Source organism: Podarcis raffonei, chromosome 2, assembly GCF_027172205.1.
Source record: "Podarcis raffonei isolate rPodRaf1 chromosome 2, rPodRaf1.pri, whole genome shotgun sequence".
Taxonomy (NCBI): Eukaryota; Metazoa; Chordata; class Lepidosauria; order Squamata; family Lacertidae; genus Podarcis; species Podarcis raffonei.
Genome location: NC_070603.1, coordinates 123,025,188 through 123,042,610, shown reverse-complemented (window position 1 = coordinate 123,042,610; position 17,423 = coordinate 123,025,188). Strand labels below are relative to the sequence as shown.

The 17,423-nt window shown below is 44.0% G+C and overlaps 1 pseudogene; it reads right to left on the bottom strand.

Moving 5' to 3' along the window:
• The window catches only part of LOC128408862 (zinc finger protein 91-like), a 51,802-nt pseudogene extending 42,993 nt beyond the window's left edge, over positions 1–8,809 (bottom strand).
• Positions 8,810–17,423: the final 8,614 nt, after the last annotated feature.

Here is a 17,423-nt window from a genome sequence, read left to right as displayed (position 1 = left end):
AAACTCAGAAACAGGCAGTCACCAAAGATGGTAGATTACCAAAAACCTTTTTTGATATGACAGACACTTTGGATTTAACTGACACTTGGAGATTACAGAACCCTCTGGAAAGAGAGGGAACTTTTTTCTCCGAGGCTAAAATGACATGGACAAGGATTGATCAAATATGGGCAACCAGAGGACTGACTCAGAAAATCACGAAAGTGGAAATATGTCCTAAAACTTGCTCTGACCATAATGCTGTTAAGATGGAATTGAAATTAACACCAATTGGATCCTTCAGATGGAGGATGAATGACTCTTTATTTAGAAATGAAGATGTGATTAAGAAGGTCCAAAAAACCCTGAGAGATTACTTTGAGATCAATTTGAGCACAATGGTCGAGAAAAGAGTAATATGGGACACAAGTAAAGCTGTTATGAGAGGATTTTTGATACAGCAGAATGCAATCAGGAAAAGACTACAGAATGAGAAAAAAGACAAAATTTTGGAAAAGATAAAAGGAGAAAAGAAACTGAGAGTGAAACCAACGTCACAGGAGATTCTGAAAGAAATAAAGTTATATCAAGTACAGTATATGAAACTGATGTATCAGGAAATAGAATGGAAAATTAAACAAATGAGACAAAAAACTTTTGAATCGGCAAATAAATGCGGGAAACTGCTGGCCTGGCAATTGAAAAAAAAGACAAAAACTTAATACCATTACAAATTTGGAAGTGGAAGGAAAGAATATACACAATCCAGGAGAGATAAGAAAGTGCTTCCAGAAGTATTTTAAATAGCTATATACACAGGAGCCGCAGAAAGAAACAGACATTGATTGTTTTTTGAAATTAAATTGCTTACCAACAATTTCACAGGAAAATAAATTAATGTTGAACTATAAAATAACAGATCAGGAAGTGGAAACGGCCATTCAGAATATACAACTGGGTAAATCACCAGGTCCAGACGGTTTGTCTGCAAAATACTACAAATCACTGAAGGAGTGGATAATACAACCATTAAAAGACGTCTGTAATGAAATACTGGAAGGGAAAAGGGCACCTGAGTCGTGGAAGGAAGCCTATGTTACACTTATACCGAAAACAGAATCTGAAAAGACACAGCTTAAGAACTACCGCCCCATATCCCTACTTAATGTGGATTACAAAATATTTGCAGATATTTTGGCTAAAAGACTGAAAAAGGTACTAGCAGAAGGAATTCATAGAGACCAAGCGGGCTTTCTCCCGGGCAGGTATTTGTCTGACAATACAAGGAACATAATAAATATTTTGGAGAAACTACAAGAGGACATTAATACCAAAGCTGTTCTTATATTTGTGGACGCGGAGAAAGCCTTTGACAACATTTCTTGGAGTTTTATGCAGAAAAATCTACAAGGGATGGGGGTTGGTCAGGGGTTTGAGAACGGTATAGGAGCAATCTATTCAGAGCAAAAGGCCAAGTTAATTGTGAACAATGTAGTAACAGAAGAATTTAAAATTGAGAAAGGCACACGACAAGGTTGCCCAATCTCCCCAATGCTTTTTATATCTGTTTTGGAGGTCTTGCTAAATATAATTAGAAGGGATCAATTGGTCAAAGGTATTCAGGTGGGAGCAAAACAGTATAAGTTGAAAGCATATGCAGATGACCTGGTATTGACACTGCAGGAACCAGAGTCCAGTACAAAAAGAGTACTGGAATTAATTCAAGATTTTGGTACAGTAGCCGGTTTTAAATTGAACAAAATGAAAACCAAGGTGTTAGAGAAAAATTTAACGGATGGTGAGAAAGAGAAGTTCCAGAAAGAGACAGGATTAACATTGGTTAAGAAAGTGAAATACTTAGGGGTGAATTTGACAGCAAAAAATGTAAATTTATTTAAAGATAATTATGAAAAATGCTGGTCGGAGGTGAAAAAGGATTTAGAGATATGGTCAAATTTGAAATTATCAATGCTAGGCCGAATCGCAGTTATAAAGATGAACGTATTGCCAGAATGTTATTTTTGTTTCAAGCATTGCAGATCATAGACAAGATGGAGTGTTTCAAGAAGTGGCAGAAAGATATCTCAAGATTTGTCTGGCAGGGCAAGAAACCCCAAATAAAATTTAAGATTTTAACCGATGCTAAAGAAAGGGGCGGTTTTGCCCTGCCGGACTTTAAATTGTATTATGAATCAGCTGCGTTTTGTTGGCTGAGGGAATGGCTACTTCTTGAAAACACTGATGTTTTGGATTTGGAAGGTTTTAATATTCGGATGGCATGCATATCTGTGGTATGATAAGCTCAACGTACATAGAGCATTTAAGAATCATATTGTTAGAAAATCCCTCTTTAACGTTTGGATAAGATATAAGGATGTATTGGAAAATAAAACCCCAAGGTGGCTGTCTCCAATGGAAGCGAAAGCTTTGAAAAAACTCGATATGGAGGCCAATTGGCCGAAGTATTGGGAAATTTTGGAACAGGAAGGTGACAAGTTGAAATTACAGAGTTTTGAAAAGTTAAAGAATAAGGTACGTGATTGGCTCCATTATTATCAAATAATGGAGGTTTATAATCTGGACAAAAAAATTGGTTTTCAGATGGAAAAATCAAAATTGGAAACACAGTTACTAGATTCCAAAAGTAAAAATCTGTCAAAAATGTATAATTTGCTGCTGAAATGGAATACCCAGGATGAGACGGTGAAATCAGCTATGATTAAGTGGGCACAGGATCTTGGACATAATATTATGGCGGCTGACTGGGAACAGTTATGGACCACCGGTATTAAATTTACGGCATGTAATGCCTTAAGAGAAAACCTAATGAAAATGGTTTACAGGTGGTACATGACACCAGTCAAGCTATCAAAAATTTATCACTTGCCTGATAATAAATGTTGGAAATGTAAAGAGTCTGAAGGTACATTCTTTCACCTTTGGAGAATCTTAGCAGCTTTGAGACTCCTTCGGGTAGTGATAAAGCAGGATATCAAATCAAAACTCTTCTTCTTCTTCACCATTACTGACTTATTGCAAAAACATATCCACTTGTTGTATAATAAAATATTATTTCTCCTGTGTCCTTTTTCTTACTTAAAACAGCTACAGATGTTATTCAAAGGCTGTAACCGAGTTCAAGCTGCAACAACTTTTCTTAAGATATCTTCTTAAAACTTCCCATTTTGAAATAAACACTTGTTTTGAATTATCTTTTATTTTTTCGGTTGGTTTGGCTAGCTCTGCATATTAGACCAATTCTTGTAACCATTCTAACCTGGAAGGAACTTTATCACTCTTCCAATTTGTCGCTATTAGGACTCTAGCGGCAACAGTGGCGTATAAAAAGACCTCCCTTACATTTCTAGGAATATCAGCGCCTTTGATAAAAAGGCTTCTGGTTTTTTTGTGAAACAAGCATTTAACATTTTTTAAAGTTCTATATAGATGTCATCCCAGAAAACCTTTTTACATAGCCACCACATATGGAACATTGTGCCTGTTCCTTCTCCACATCACCAAAAATTACTAAAAAGATTTTTATACGTTTTTGAAAGTTTCCATGGGGTCAAATACCAACAATATTGCATTTTTTTGGAAATGTTACCTCAAGGTTTAGCATTCTGTGAATTCCAGATTTACTTTCCCACTCTTTCATATCTGTGTTATTGAGGCAACGAAGAAGCGCTACCCTTATGCTATTCATATAATCAGTTATCAGTAATCAATATATTCATATATGCTCACACATAATCAGGGCTTACAGTATTTTATAATCCATTTTGAATCAAAGGGAAGCTGTGCCTTAGCTAACTGCAAACTGCTTGAAACAGCAAAATTAGGAGCCGACCTTTCCCCTACAAACATCCGTGTACCCTGAAGAAGGGGAAGACGTGAATCAGAGATACTGGTGCAAAATCCCCTCAGATACAGGCTAAATTAATCCACTGGAACAGAAAGAACTAAACTACAAAAACTCCCTGTCCTGTTGTAACTAGGGGAGAGGTTAGACGGAGCATCACTGCAAGCAACGGAAAGCAGAAGTACAACCCTGTGCTTGACCAGGCTGGAAGCATGGCAAGGAGCTTGTTAATTGGCTAATTTTCGCTGGCAATATCGTGACTGTCTCATGGTTGCCCCATGATCTATGATTTGCTGTGATTTTCTCATGTATAAAGACCTCAGGATTTCTGTCAATCGGGGTCCCAGTTCCTTTTGGAAGAGATTCCAAACTGGGTCCTTATTACTTGGCAATAAACTTCACCTTCTTATTCTCCATTGCTGTGTCTGCCTGATCCTTATAGCGCAAATAGGGTACCTGCTATTACCGTCACATGCTTCATTATATCCAAAATCCTGGGCCCATTGAATCATGACAGCATTACTCTCCTCCTTCGTGACTTCCCAGTCAAGAAGAAGAGGAGTTTGGACTTGATAGCCCGCCATTCACTCCCCTTAAGGAGTCTCAAAGCAGCTAACATTCTCCTGTCCCTTCCTCCCCCACAACAAACACTCTGTGAGGTGAGTGGGGCTGAGAGACTTCAGAGAAGTGTGACTAGCCCAAGGTCACCCAGCAGCTGCATGTGGAGGAGCGGAGACGCGAACCCGGTTCACCAGATTACAAGTCCACCGCTTTTATTAATAGTTGTTTTCACACACAAAATCAGTGTGATACCTTGGTTTACGAACTTAATCTGTTCAGGAAGTCTGTCCGTAAACCAAGGCATGCTTTCCCATAGAAATTAATGGAAAATGGATTAATCCATTCCAGACAATGAAAAACAACCACTAAAACAGCAATTTAACATGATTTTTACTATCTAACAAGACCACTGATCCATAAAAGGAAGGCAATAATCAATGTACTGTACAATAAAATAAATAAGACAGTATTGTAGATGATAAAACTCAAAATTATTATTTTTTTCTTACGTGCACTGATGATAGTAATTGTTTGGATGGGGGGCTTTTCTCCATTTCTGCAGTCACACAATCAACCAGTAGCTGAACTGGGTTCCACACAGTCACAAAAATGAAGTATCAAGCCACAGTCAAAAGTCAGTACCATAAAACAAAGAACAAGTCACAGTTAAAAAGAAAAAGCCATACAAACACAAAAAAATAGCAAAGACAAAAGCTCCAAATAACACCTCTGTGTTGTGTGGGTGCTCCGGACTCAACAGCCGACAGACTCAACAGGAAGCCTCTGATTAGCAGTGGGAGACTCAATTTACAAACGGAACACACTCAACAGGAAGCAGAACATGTTCTGTTTCCAAGGCAAAGTTCACAAACCCAAACACCTACTTACAGGTTTGTAGCATTCTTATTCCAAGTTGTTCATAAACTAAGTTGTCCATAAACTAAGCCGCTCTTAAACCAAGGTACCACTGTAGTTGGCACTGGGAATCTGATTAACCCACATTGTGAAAAACATCCATGGTCCCGATTCAGTCCACAAGTGACAGCACTGAACCTCTTGGTGGACTGTCATGCTAATCTGCCTTTGAGGTTCATTTGTTCCAGAGAAGTAAACAAAACAAAGTGAATGTGTTTCCACACTGCCCCATCCAAAAAGGGTGAACTCTAGAATTCTATGTAAAAGAATGAACATTGAGTGAATGTTCACTAAGTTTCCCACGTTGACTGAAGCTCTTTCCACACTCCAAGCATTCAAAGTTTCACCCTGTGTGAGTATGTTTATGTAAAGTAAGGTGTGTCCTCCGACGGAAACTCTTTCCACACTCCATACATTTAAATGGTTTCTCCCCTGTGTGGGTTCGATGATGAATATTAAGGGTGCAACTTTCGCTGAACCTCTTTCCACACTCCATACATTTAAAGGGTTTCTCCCCTGTGTGAGTTCGTTGATGAGAATTAAGCTGATTCTTCCAACTGAAGCTCTTTCCACACTCCAAGCATTTAAAGTCTTTCACCCCTGTGTGAATACGTTTATGTATGTTAAGGTGTGCACTCTGACGGAAACTCTTTCCACACTCCATACATTTAAATGGTTTAACCCCTGTGTGAGTTTGCTGATGTAAAGTAAGGTGGGTACTCTGACCAAAGCTCTTTCCACACTCCATACATTTAAATGGTTTAACCCCTGTGTGAGTTAGCTGGTGGGAAGTAAGTGAGCTGCTATGACGGAACCTCTTTCCACACTCCATACATGTAAGTGGTTTCTCTCCTGTGTGTGTTCGCTGATGTTCTGCATGTGTTCGACTATCAGTGGAAGTCTTTCCACATTCCAAACATTTAAATAGTTTCTCCCCCGTGTGAGTTCGCCGATGTGAAGTGAGGTGTGTCTTTCGTCTGAACCACTTTCCACACTCTAGACATTCAAATGGTTTCTCCCCTGTGTGAGTCCGTTGATGTACACGAAGTGAACTAATATGACGGAAGCTCTTTCCACACTCTATACATGTGAATGGCTTTTCCCCTGTGTGAATTACCGTATTTTTCGCTCTATAACACGCACCTGACCATAACACGCACATCGTTTTTAGAGGAGGAAAACAAGGGAAAAAACATTCTGAATGAAACAGTGGATGTATCATTTTTGTGCTTCATGCTGTGGCCACAGACATGTGATCTGATGGTGAATTTGGGGTGACCCAATGCAAAAATCCTGAGAATTCCTGTGGATCCATGCTTTGTAACCACGTTTTTGCACCATTGCAGCCCCAGGCAACAGTGGGTGCGTGATTTTTTTGGTGCAGGCTGTAGCCATGGACATGCTATGTGATCTGATGGTGAATTTGGGGTGACCCAATGCAAAAATCCTGAGAATTCCTGTGGATCCATGCTTTGTAACCACGTTTTTGCACCATTGCAGCCCCAGGCAACAGTGGGTGCGTGATTTTTCTGGTGCAGGCTGTAGCCATGGACATGCTATGTGATCTGATGGTGAATTTGGGGTGACCGAATGCAAAGATCCTGAGGATCCCTGTGGATCCATGCTTTGTAACCACATTTTTGCACCATTGCAGCCCCAGGCAACAGTGGGTGCGTGATTTTTTTGGTGCAGGCTGTAGCCATGGACATGCTATGTGATCTGATGGTGAATTTGGGGTGACCCAATGCAAAGATCCTGAGGATCCATGTGGATCTATGCTTTGTAACCACATTTTAAATGGGGAGCGAAGGAAAAACAAAGAAGGGACATGAGGTGGTGTGCAGAGAAGCAGCTGGCTAAGAATGCAGGAGAGGGATTTAACGGGAGGGAGAAAAGAAAGGCAAACGTTTTCCCCCACCCCAGCCATTTCTCTCTCTCTCTCTCTCTCTCTCTCTCTCTCTCTCTCTCTCTCTCTCTCCTCCCTCCCTCCCACCCTCTCTCTCTCTCCCTCTCCCCCAGCAGCACCGGAGCACAGAGAGGAAATAGAAGGAACACAGTCTGCTTTCCTCTCTGCTTGCCTGGAGGGGAGGGGCTTTCCCTGCTCTTTGTTCCGTTTCAGCAAACACAGCAAGGAAACAGAGGAGGGTGGGCAGTAAGACCCTGAGGCAGAATGCAGGAAAGCAGCCACTTCCTCTTTTCAGATTTCCCTTCTCCGTGAAGCGCGATTTGATTTTTGCCTGATTTTTCGGCTCCAGGGACCACACATTCGCTCAATAACACGCACAGACATTTCCCCTTCCTTTTTAGGAGAAAAAATATGCGTGTTATAGAGGGAAAAATACGGTAGTTGATGTTTTCTAAGTGTTCCCCTGTCACGGAAGCTCTTTTTACACTCTATACATTTAAATTGTTTCTCCCCTGTGTGGGTTTGATGATGTGAAGTAAGGTGTGAACTCTGACCAAAGCTCTTTCCACACTCCATACATTTAAATGGTTTCTCCCCTGTGTGACTTCGATGATGCGTATGAAGGGTCCAACTTTCGCTGAAGCTCTTTCCACACTCCATACATTTAAATGGTTTCTCTCCTGTGTGAGTCCGTTGATGTCTTGTAAGCTTTCCACTCGCATTGAAGCACTTCCCACACTCCACACATTCATATTGTTTTTCCCCTGTATGAATTCGCTGATGTTGTTTAAGAGTGGCATTACTACTATAACTCTTTCCACACTCATTACATTGAAATGGTTTCCCCCCCGTGTGAGTTTGTTGATGGTTTGTAAGGTTTCCACCATCGATAAAGCTCATTCCACGTTCTGCAGAGTTCTGTCGATTGTCTGCACCACCTGCTTTGAAGCAAAGGGAGAAATGATTTTAGGGTTTCAAGGAATATCTTTGTATGAAGGGAGATATATAAATTACATAAATAATGATAATTGTCTAGAAAAAAAATAAAGTGGTAGAAATGTTTCAAATAAATAAATAAATAAATAAATAAATAAATAAATAATCTATAATTACTGAAAGCATTTCCCCAACACCTTTTACCCATATTTCTGTATTAGTCTAGGTAATAATCATCATTTAATCATGTAGTGCAGGGGAAAAATGTAAAATCAAAACGCTGTGAGAGGAAAAAGGTTTCTGGTTACTCTATGAAAGCAGATCCCAGAAACAAAGAGGAGCATGGGAAAAGGCCTCTCTGCTTCCTTCTTCCTGCCTTTTCTCTCCTCTCCATCTTTTCCCCTTGCCAATGTGTTTCCCTCCTCCTGTCTCTTTCCACTCCTGCGCCCATATCTTACCCCCTGCAACTCACCAGATCTTTCTGAGGGCCCTAGGAGGGAATGCTCAACAGTTCTGGGGAGGGATGCAGGAGGCAGCCTGACCAAGTCAACCGTCCATCTTCCTCCTTCCATTCTAGCTAGGTTTGCAGAATCAGACTCTTTCATCCTTCCTGAGGAGCTCAGAAGCGAAAACGAGCTGCAGGTTTCTGAGGGATGAAGAAACAAAGGGAGCCTCACATTTAGTCTTGACACCTGGCTATCTTAGATGCCGTTTCTGTGTGGAAAAGGTTATGAAGCTTAATTTACAACTCAAAGAATGTGGTATGGCTCTGGGAATGCTTTTAATCTTCAAGGCCTTTTGATAAACAGGATTCTGCTGTCGAGGCTCCTAACAAGCCTGAGTTATTGTTCTTCTATCTAACCATTGGCGAGTTGCTAATTAATCTAAAGAACTGATTGGCTTTTGAGTTTTGAATCCACGTGGGTTCAAAGGGGATAAAACCTAAGGAAGCCAACTTGCAATTCCCTAACATACCTTGCCATGTGAGACCATTGTCTTGCAAAGAGGACTTGCCCTGATGCCAGATATGTGGAGAACAGTTCTGTTTCACACTTTCATTCTCGTTGTGAGTATGTTCTGTAGTTAGTGATATTGAAAAATGTTTTTATTTGCTGTTTGGGATTTGTAAGAGATGTGCCAACTTTTATGTTTGAATAATCTTGTTTTTTAAAAAATTCTGGAAAAAGGACTTGTCCCTGTTTCTGTCTTTTCTGCCTTTCTTCCGGGGAAGCTAAACCAGTACCTGACCACTTAGTCACCTACCAGAACCTGATGGATTTCTGTCTGTGCCATGGTAAAGTGAGGCAGCCCAGTAAAACTGGAGAGTAATCTCCTTCCTTAGCTTACTTTTCAGGGCTGTTCTAAGATAAGGAAGTGGTGGCAGCAAACTACTGTTTCTGTTTCTTTATGTTCTGAAAAAGTTTCGACGCACCCCACCCCCCTCAGCCGGGTCTTGACGGAGTTGGAAGGCAGACTGGAGAGGTGGGGGAGTGTGCACGAATGATACACAAGCCCCGATACCTCTCCAGCCCCATCCATCCATGTCCCCATCTCCCCTCCCCTGGCACTCACCAGATCTCTCGGAGGTTCCTGGGAGGGAACGCTCAGAGGCTGTGAGGAGGGATGCAGGAGACAACCTGACCAGGTCAACTGTCCATCTTCCCCCTTCCATCCTCGCTAGGTTTACAGATTCAGTCTCTTTCATCCTTCCTGAGGAGTCGAGAAGCCACCACAAGCTGCAGGGTCCTGGGAGAGAGGAAGAAACAAAGGGAGCCTCAGAGGCCCTGCAGGGATTCTCCTGCCCTAGATATTCCCCTGCTCCTGGAGAAGCACAAATGGGGCAGCCCCTTCCCAACAAAAACCCCATTCAAACATCTCCAGTGATTCCCATTTAATCTGTTGGCACCTCACTCCACTTCGTAAGGCTGGCATGGTATGCACACTAGTGACCTGAGAGTAGACCCCATTGAACTCAGTGGGGCTTATGGATAGAACTTGGTGCAAAAACCATAGGATCTGGCTCCTGCTGTTTCTTAGCCACCTCCTCATTTTCCTTATTCACGCAAAATGGAGTGATTTTTGGTTGTGCTTTCTTTAGAGAAGCTCTCTTTGGAGCAGGGCCCGTGGCACTCAGGAGAGACCAGAAACTCTGTAACCACTCCAGGTCAACACCATCTTTCCCCTTAATTCCTTATCATGTTTCCTTATACCATTTATAGCAATTAAAGCTTTTCTAACTTTAGTCTGCAGCAACTTCTGTGTCATTCACTTAGTGTTCTGCAGAATGCGGAGGCTAGACTGGTGACTGGGAGTGGCTGCTGGAACCATGTAAGACCGCTCCTAAAGGATCTACTTTCAAAGTGTTGGTGGTGACCTTTAAAGCCCTAAACGGCCTCGGCCCAGGATACCCGAAGGAGCATCTCCACCCCCATCGTTCAGCCTGAACACTGAGGTCCAGCACCAAGGGCCTTCTGGCGGTTCCCTCAGTGCAAGAAGAGAAGTTACAGGGAAGCAGGCTGAGGGCCTTCTCGGTAGTGGCGCCCTCCCTGTGGAACACGCTCCCATCAGATGTCAAGGAGATGAGTAACTATGTAACCTTTAGAAGACACCTGAAGGCAGCCCTGTATATTATATGTGCTGGAAGCAGCCCAGAGTGTCTTGGAAAACCCAGTCAGATGGGCGGCAGGTAAATATTATTGTTGTTATTATGATTATTATCATTCACACAGGATGCTGATCAGCTTCACCCCAGTGCCTTGCCAGGGCAGGAGGGGCATGGTCTTCCTAAAAATATTGAGCTGAGCAAGGCTGGATGCAGCTCCTGCTCCCAAGAGTGGCACGTGCCAGTCTGTGCACTTGCTCTGCTGGGAGGGGGCAGATGTTTAACAAGGTTGGAAACCAGATCTCACCCGGCCCTAGGGACTCCTCCCAAGAATCCTGGGAGCCAGAATTGGTTCAGGACCCTGAGAGTTGCAAGGAGACAAAGACTGCAATTCCCAGAGTGGTCACCAATCCCCCCTTCTTGCCAGGGATCTCTGGGAATTGTATTTGGGTAGATGGTGGGAGAGGGTCTCCCCTCCAGTCTCCACACTTGGGGGGGCTGTATCTCCCCACTCCACAGGGCTTCTCCTTCCTCGGAGTCCTTGGATGCTTCTCTGTGTTGTGAAATGCGACTTTCCCCTCAGTCTGAAGGGGGCTTATTTGCATGCCCTCTTTTTGTTGCCCCAAAGACTCCCCCCCCAAAGGGAAGGCAGCATCTTGATCCAAAGGAAGAACAGAGTTGCAGACCTGCTGGACACTCAGCCCCTCCCTGGCACGGCAGAGAGGAACTGGGGGCAGGACCCTCTGCTCCCTGACTTGGGGGTCTCCCCCCCATGCATGAGCTGAACGGGGGGGTTGCCTCCTCCCTTGCAGCCCTGGGACCCCCTTCTCCCCGCTGCACCCCAAGGGGGAAGAGAGAAGAGACTCACCAGATTCCAGGAGGGGCACCGAGGAAGTTTTTGCAAAGCAGAGAGAACAAAGCAGCCTCCTCGTTGCTCGCAGGAAGGGACTGGGCAGGGAGGGGCTTCTGCTGGGGAGGACCTTGCCCTCCCCCGCCCTCCCCTTCCTGTCCTCTCTAGGAATCCCGCTCTGCTCCTTTTAACCCTTGGCAAGCCGAGGGCACCCAGACCGCCCCTCCCTCCCTCCCTCCCTCTCCCTGCCTGCTTCTGCGCTCTAGGGGCTGCCCTCCCTCCTCCATCTGGGCCAAGGACTCTGCATCAAGGCCCCCCCCTATCTTGTGCAGAGTGACGACAAGGGAGGTGGGGGTTCCCCGTTACCATTCTGCCGTGTGCATCTGGATCCCTACTTTGAAATGACTCAATAAGTGAATGTTAAAGGGCCTCTCCTGGAAGCGCCTTCCCTGGGACCCACCGGCAGGGCACATCCTGGAAGTCTCCCCCCCTCCACACACACACACACACACACACACACACGTTTCTCTTTCCCTGGGGGGCCAAGAGACGCTCCCCTGCCCTGCACCCCCAGGGGCCCCTTTGCGGAAACTGACGTGCGATGCCCACCAAAGGGAAGGCGAAGGTGAAGGACCCCTGGACCTTTGTCCGCACACAGCTCCCCCCCTTTCTTCCCCACACCAAACATAACCACAGTTTTGAAAATCCACCATACTCTGGGCATGTGCAGATTTCGCAGCTTTCTGTAAACCAGAGGCAGGGAAGAAGTGGCCAAAGAACCACCTTGCAGAAAAGGGGCCTTGTGGGCTGAGGTGCAGGATCCCTGAGGATCCAGTTCAGGAAGAACTGCCCCCCCATCATAGAGGGGGGGTGGTACCCCCGCCTGACTCGCAGAAATAGACTCCCGTAGGAGCAAGCAAGGGAGGCGGATGGGCAGAGAGGACAAGGGGATGAAGATGCAGTGATGGGGAAGGGAGGGGCCCCCAAAAAGGGCCCTTACTGGGCCCCGGATCTATGCAATCCAGCTGCAAAGTGGGAACCCAACACCTGCAGGGCTTGCATGGCAGGATGAAGCCCCTCCCGCGCAGGAGATTACCCTCCCCCCACGCACAATAACACTGGGATATTCAAAAGGTAAAGGACCCCAGCCAAAGGCGACTGTGGGGTTGGGGCGCTCGTCTCCGCTGTCAGGCCAAGGGGGCTGGCGTTTGTCCACAGACAGCTTTTCCGGGTCATGTGGCCAGGAGGACTAAACCGCTTCTGGCGCAACGGGGTACAATGGTGAAAACCAGAGTGCACAGAAATGCCACAACTACTTGCACTGGTATGTTTTTGAACTGCTAGGTTTGCAGAAGCTGGGACAGAGCAACGGGAGCTCACCCTGTCGTTGGGATTCGAACCCTGACCTTCCCTGTCCTTCAGATGAGGGTCCCCATCGCCAAAGAGGGCCCTCAGGGTTGACTCCCCAGGGAGGGGGTGGAAAGAGGCCCAGGAGCCAACTCCTAGGGGCCAAGATCCCATCATCCATTAGACTGGGAGGAAGAGGGTGTGGGAGGGAAGCCCAGCCAAGCATTGCCAGGGGACGAGAATTTCCTGGAGGGGCTCCAGAGCTGCCTTGGCGTCTTCCTCCTGCTCAGGTATCTGATTGAAGTAAAGCGGGGGGTGTCCTATTCCCACTGCACCCCCTTCCTCCAGGGAGGTTGGATTCATGGAATCCTAGGAACTGTCAGAGCCAGCCGGCCAAAATCACAGAGAGCATGTGATGAAGCTAACTCATTATTAGCAGAAACAAGGACTGCTCCAGGGAGTCAGGAATAGTCAGCATTCAACTCTTCTCAGTAGTTGCAGAGATCCGGGTGGAAGAATATGCAGCCCAGCCCTTTGCGGTTCTGACGCACAAGAGCCAACTCCTAGGGGCTGATCGACTTTGCCAATAAAATATTTGTGGGGTCCTGGCACCCCCAAAGTTAACCGGCACTGCCATTCAAATAGTGTGTGTGCACGGCATCATATGTTCAATTCTGCTGGACAGTGATTGCCTGGGCCCTCCTATTATTTTATTCAAGTTGGCACATCTGCTGAGAAGTAAGCCAGGTCAGAAGTAAGCCAGGTGGTGCATGGGGAGTGATTTTCAGCCCCATGCAACCTTCAATGTGGGGTTCCTCAGGGCTCAAGCTTATCCCCCAGGTTGTTAAACATCTACATGAAACTGCTGGGTGGGCTTATCTGGAGGTTTGGAGTACGTTGTCAGCAGTACGCTGATGACACTCAGCTCTGTTTCTCCTTTACATCTGCAGGTGAGGCAGTGGAAGTGCTGGACCAGTGTCTTGCCTCGGTAATGGACTGGAGAGAGCCAACAAACTTAAACTCAATCCAGATAATGTTGGGATACTGCCAGGGAGATAAAGTCCATGATGACTCCACGTCGTCTCCGGACGTCCATCGATCTCCCGTAGACACGCAGTATCAGCAAATAGCGACACGAGCTCCAGAAAATAGCATCCACATTCCTGGGCTGATGCACGCTCTATCAGCAGAATTCACACAGCAAAAGTCGCACTCAGGAGAGCATTATTTACAAGTTTTATTCAGCGTTTTATTCAGCGTTGATCAGAACAAAAAAAATGACTGCCTGCTTCAGTGTCTCCGACACAGAGAGAAACGAAAGCAATAGAAAACATAAACATCCTGTGAACAGGAAATACGCAGACTGTGACACAAACATCCTGCTCCCTTTTAAGGTGGAACGGAAATATCCTAGCAGATAAGACCAAGGCACTGTTAGTGGGGGTTCCCTAGGCCACCTGCTCTTCACAGGGTCACGTTTCCTCCAAAGGAGCAGGTTCACAGCTTGGGGGTACTCCTGGAGCCTTTGCTGTCGCTCGAGGCTCAGGCGGCCTCGGTGGCCTGGAGTGCCTTCCATCAACTTCAGTAGTAGAAGTAGAAGCTGTGAGGATACTGTCTACTTTGGTCTCATTTCAGTCAGGATGGGAAAGATCTTCTAGAAAGAGAAGAATCCCAAACCAGTTTTGAAGGGTGTGGTGACCCCCTGGGTCTTCTATACTGTCAGAAGTACCTCAGGAGTGTGGAAACTGACAGAAAGTACCACCTTGTTTAAAAATCAAAATATTAAGTTGCAACAACTAAGTTAAGGAGCTGAAGTGAAATAACTGGAAATAAGCTCAGCATTGGCCATCCTCTCTAGACACCTGTAACATCGAAGAGGAATAACTTAAAAAAAGCAACAGAAGTTTAAAAAAGCTGTGCATTTACTACTTTGTTTAGAACCCTGTAACATACACTAAATTTAGTACAATTTATTAATAGGTTTACTGTTTCCTGAAAGAACATTATCTATCTCCTGACACATCCTTTGCTTTTTTCAACTTTCTTCTGTAAAATAATCTTTCTTGTTTGTTCAACTTCTGCCAGAGTCTCCAAGGATCTTTGTTTACGTTCACACAGAAAGATAATCCTATTTTTATTTTAAACTATCCCAATAATAATTGGGACAAAATATTTTAAAAGCTGGCAAAGAGACCTTGCCAATTTTATATGGCAAGGGAAGAAAGCCAGAATAAAATCAGAAATAATGATGGGGCCAAAAGAAACGGGGGCATTTGCAGTCCCAGATTTAAGAAGATATTTTGAAGCAGCATGCTGGAGTTGGATGAAAGAGTGGATTCTACTAAAAGATACTGAAGTTTTGGAACTAGAAGGCTGGGACAAAATACAGGGTTGGCATGGATATTTATTCTATGGGAAAATACAATTGCACAAAGGATTTACAAACCGCCTTGTGAGAAAGGCCCTATTTGAGGTATGGGAAAGAACAAAAGAGAGAATTATAGAAAGAACTCCAAGGTGGACCTCTCCAATAGAGGCAACCTCGACATTAAAAAAATAATTGCCTGGCCAACTTATAGAGATTTAGCAGAAGGAATGAATGAAAATACGGTGGTACATCAGGTTAAGTACTTAATTCATTCCGGAGGTCCGTACTTAACCTGAAACCGTTCTTAACCTGAAGCACCACTTTAGCTAATGGGGCCTCCTGCTGCTGCCGCACCGCCGGAGCACGATTTCTGTTCTCATCCTGAAGCAAAGTTCTTAACCTGAAGCACTATTTCTGGGTTAGCAGAGTCTGTAACCTAAAGCGTATGTAACCTGAAGCGTATGTAATCCGAAGTACCACTGTATCAAATTAAAAGAATATGAAGAACTCAAAATACTGGGAAGAAATTGGTTAGAATATTTCCAACTTAAGGCTACATACAAGAAAGATATAAAAACTAGGGGATTTGGGAAATAAAATATCAAAATTAGAAAGAGAGGCTTTACAAAATAATCAAAAAACACTCTCTAAAATATATAGATTATTAGATAAAGTCCTCCCAGATCAAGAAGTCAAAGGAGAGAATATTCTAAAGTGGGAACGGGATTTAAGATATACAACTGATTCTGAAGATTGGATTCTGAAAATGTTGGTAGCCTGTCATTGGAAAGGAAATTATATCCCAACAAAAGGGAACTGGTTAAGTAAACTATGTGAGTACCTGGAGTTAGCAAAATTGATGGATTTAATAAGGCATAAATCCAAAACTATAATACAGAAACAATGGGAATGCTTAAATGAATATTTATACAAGCAGGGCTCAAATACGAAAGTTTGGCTGTGCTTAGACTAACCTTGTGAAGAATATAGAGAACATAAAGATTTGACGGATTATGAAAGAACCTAAGGAAGGGAAATGATTGAAGAACAGATGTAAAGGCGAGCAAGATAACTAAGAGACGTGTGGTGAATGTGGTGGAAGTTTTAAAAAATATTTTAACTAGGATTTATATATTGTAATGCTTGAAGGAGTCAAAATTAAGGGAGTGAAGCAATTAGCAATTCAAGCTAAAGAGCTAGCCCAGGAAAATGAAAAAAAAAAAAGTAACTACACTATCTAAACAGGGGTCAGAATTGCCGGACCCCCAGAGAAGAGCTAATATGATTCTGGGAGGAATTCCAGAAGAAATACAGGCTAAAGAGTTGGAAGAAACTTTGAGAACCTGGCTATGCTCCACCTCCATCGTTCTGCCCGGACACTGAGGTCCAGCGCCAAGGGCCTTCTGGCGGTTCCCTCAGTATGAGAAGCCAAGTAACAGTGAACCAGGCAGAGGGCCTTCTCGGTAGTGGCACCCACCCTGTGGAACGCCCTCCCATCAAATGTCAAAGAGAAAAATAACTACCAAACTTTTAGAAGACATCTGAAGGCTGCCCTGTTTAGGGAAGCTTTTAATGTTTAATAGGTTATTGTATTTTAGTGTTTTCTTGGAAGCCGCCCAGAGTGGCTGGGGAAACCCAGCCAGATGGGCGGGGTATAAATAATAAGTTAGTAGTAGTAGTAGTACTCAAGGAGTTAGTTTGAAGGCAGAAGATGTGGAACGAGCCCATAGCTGCCGAGGGCCCAAGGGGAGAAAATCCCCCAGGAATGTAATAATTAAATTTTCTAGAAAGAAGCTGCAACAGCAGGTATACCAGACTTTGAAGAAAATCTGGGATATCATATAGTTAAATGTATGTATAGAGGTGAGTCCTTAAAGTCATTGCAGGAAGTAACAGAGAATATAGGTAACCAATATTGGTTAAAAATTGGAGGACTATACAACAAAATTTCCAAAGTCCAAGAGACAGGAAATAGGAGTTTAGAAGAGCCAGTAGAGGAACTATACAAACAAATGAACAGACAACCCAACTTATTCAAAAGATGTGGAGTAAAGAAGAACAAGTTAGCGAAGCAACGGTTGAAAGGATAATGAAAGG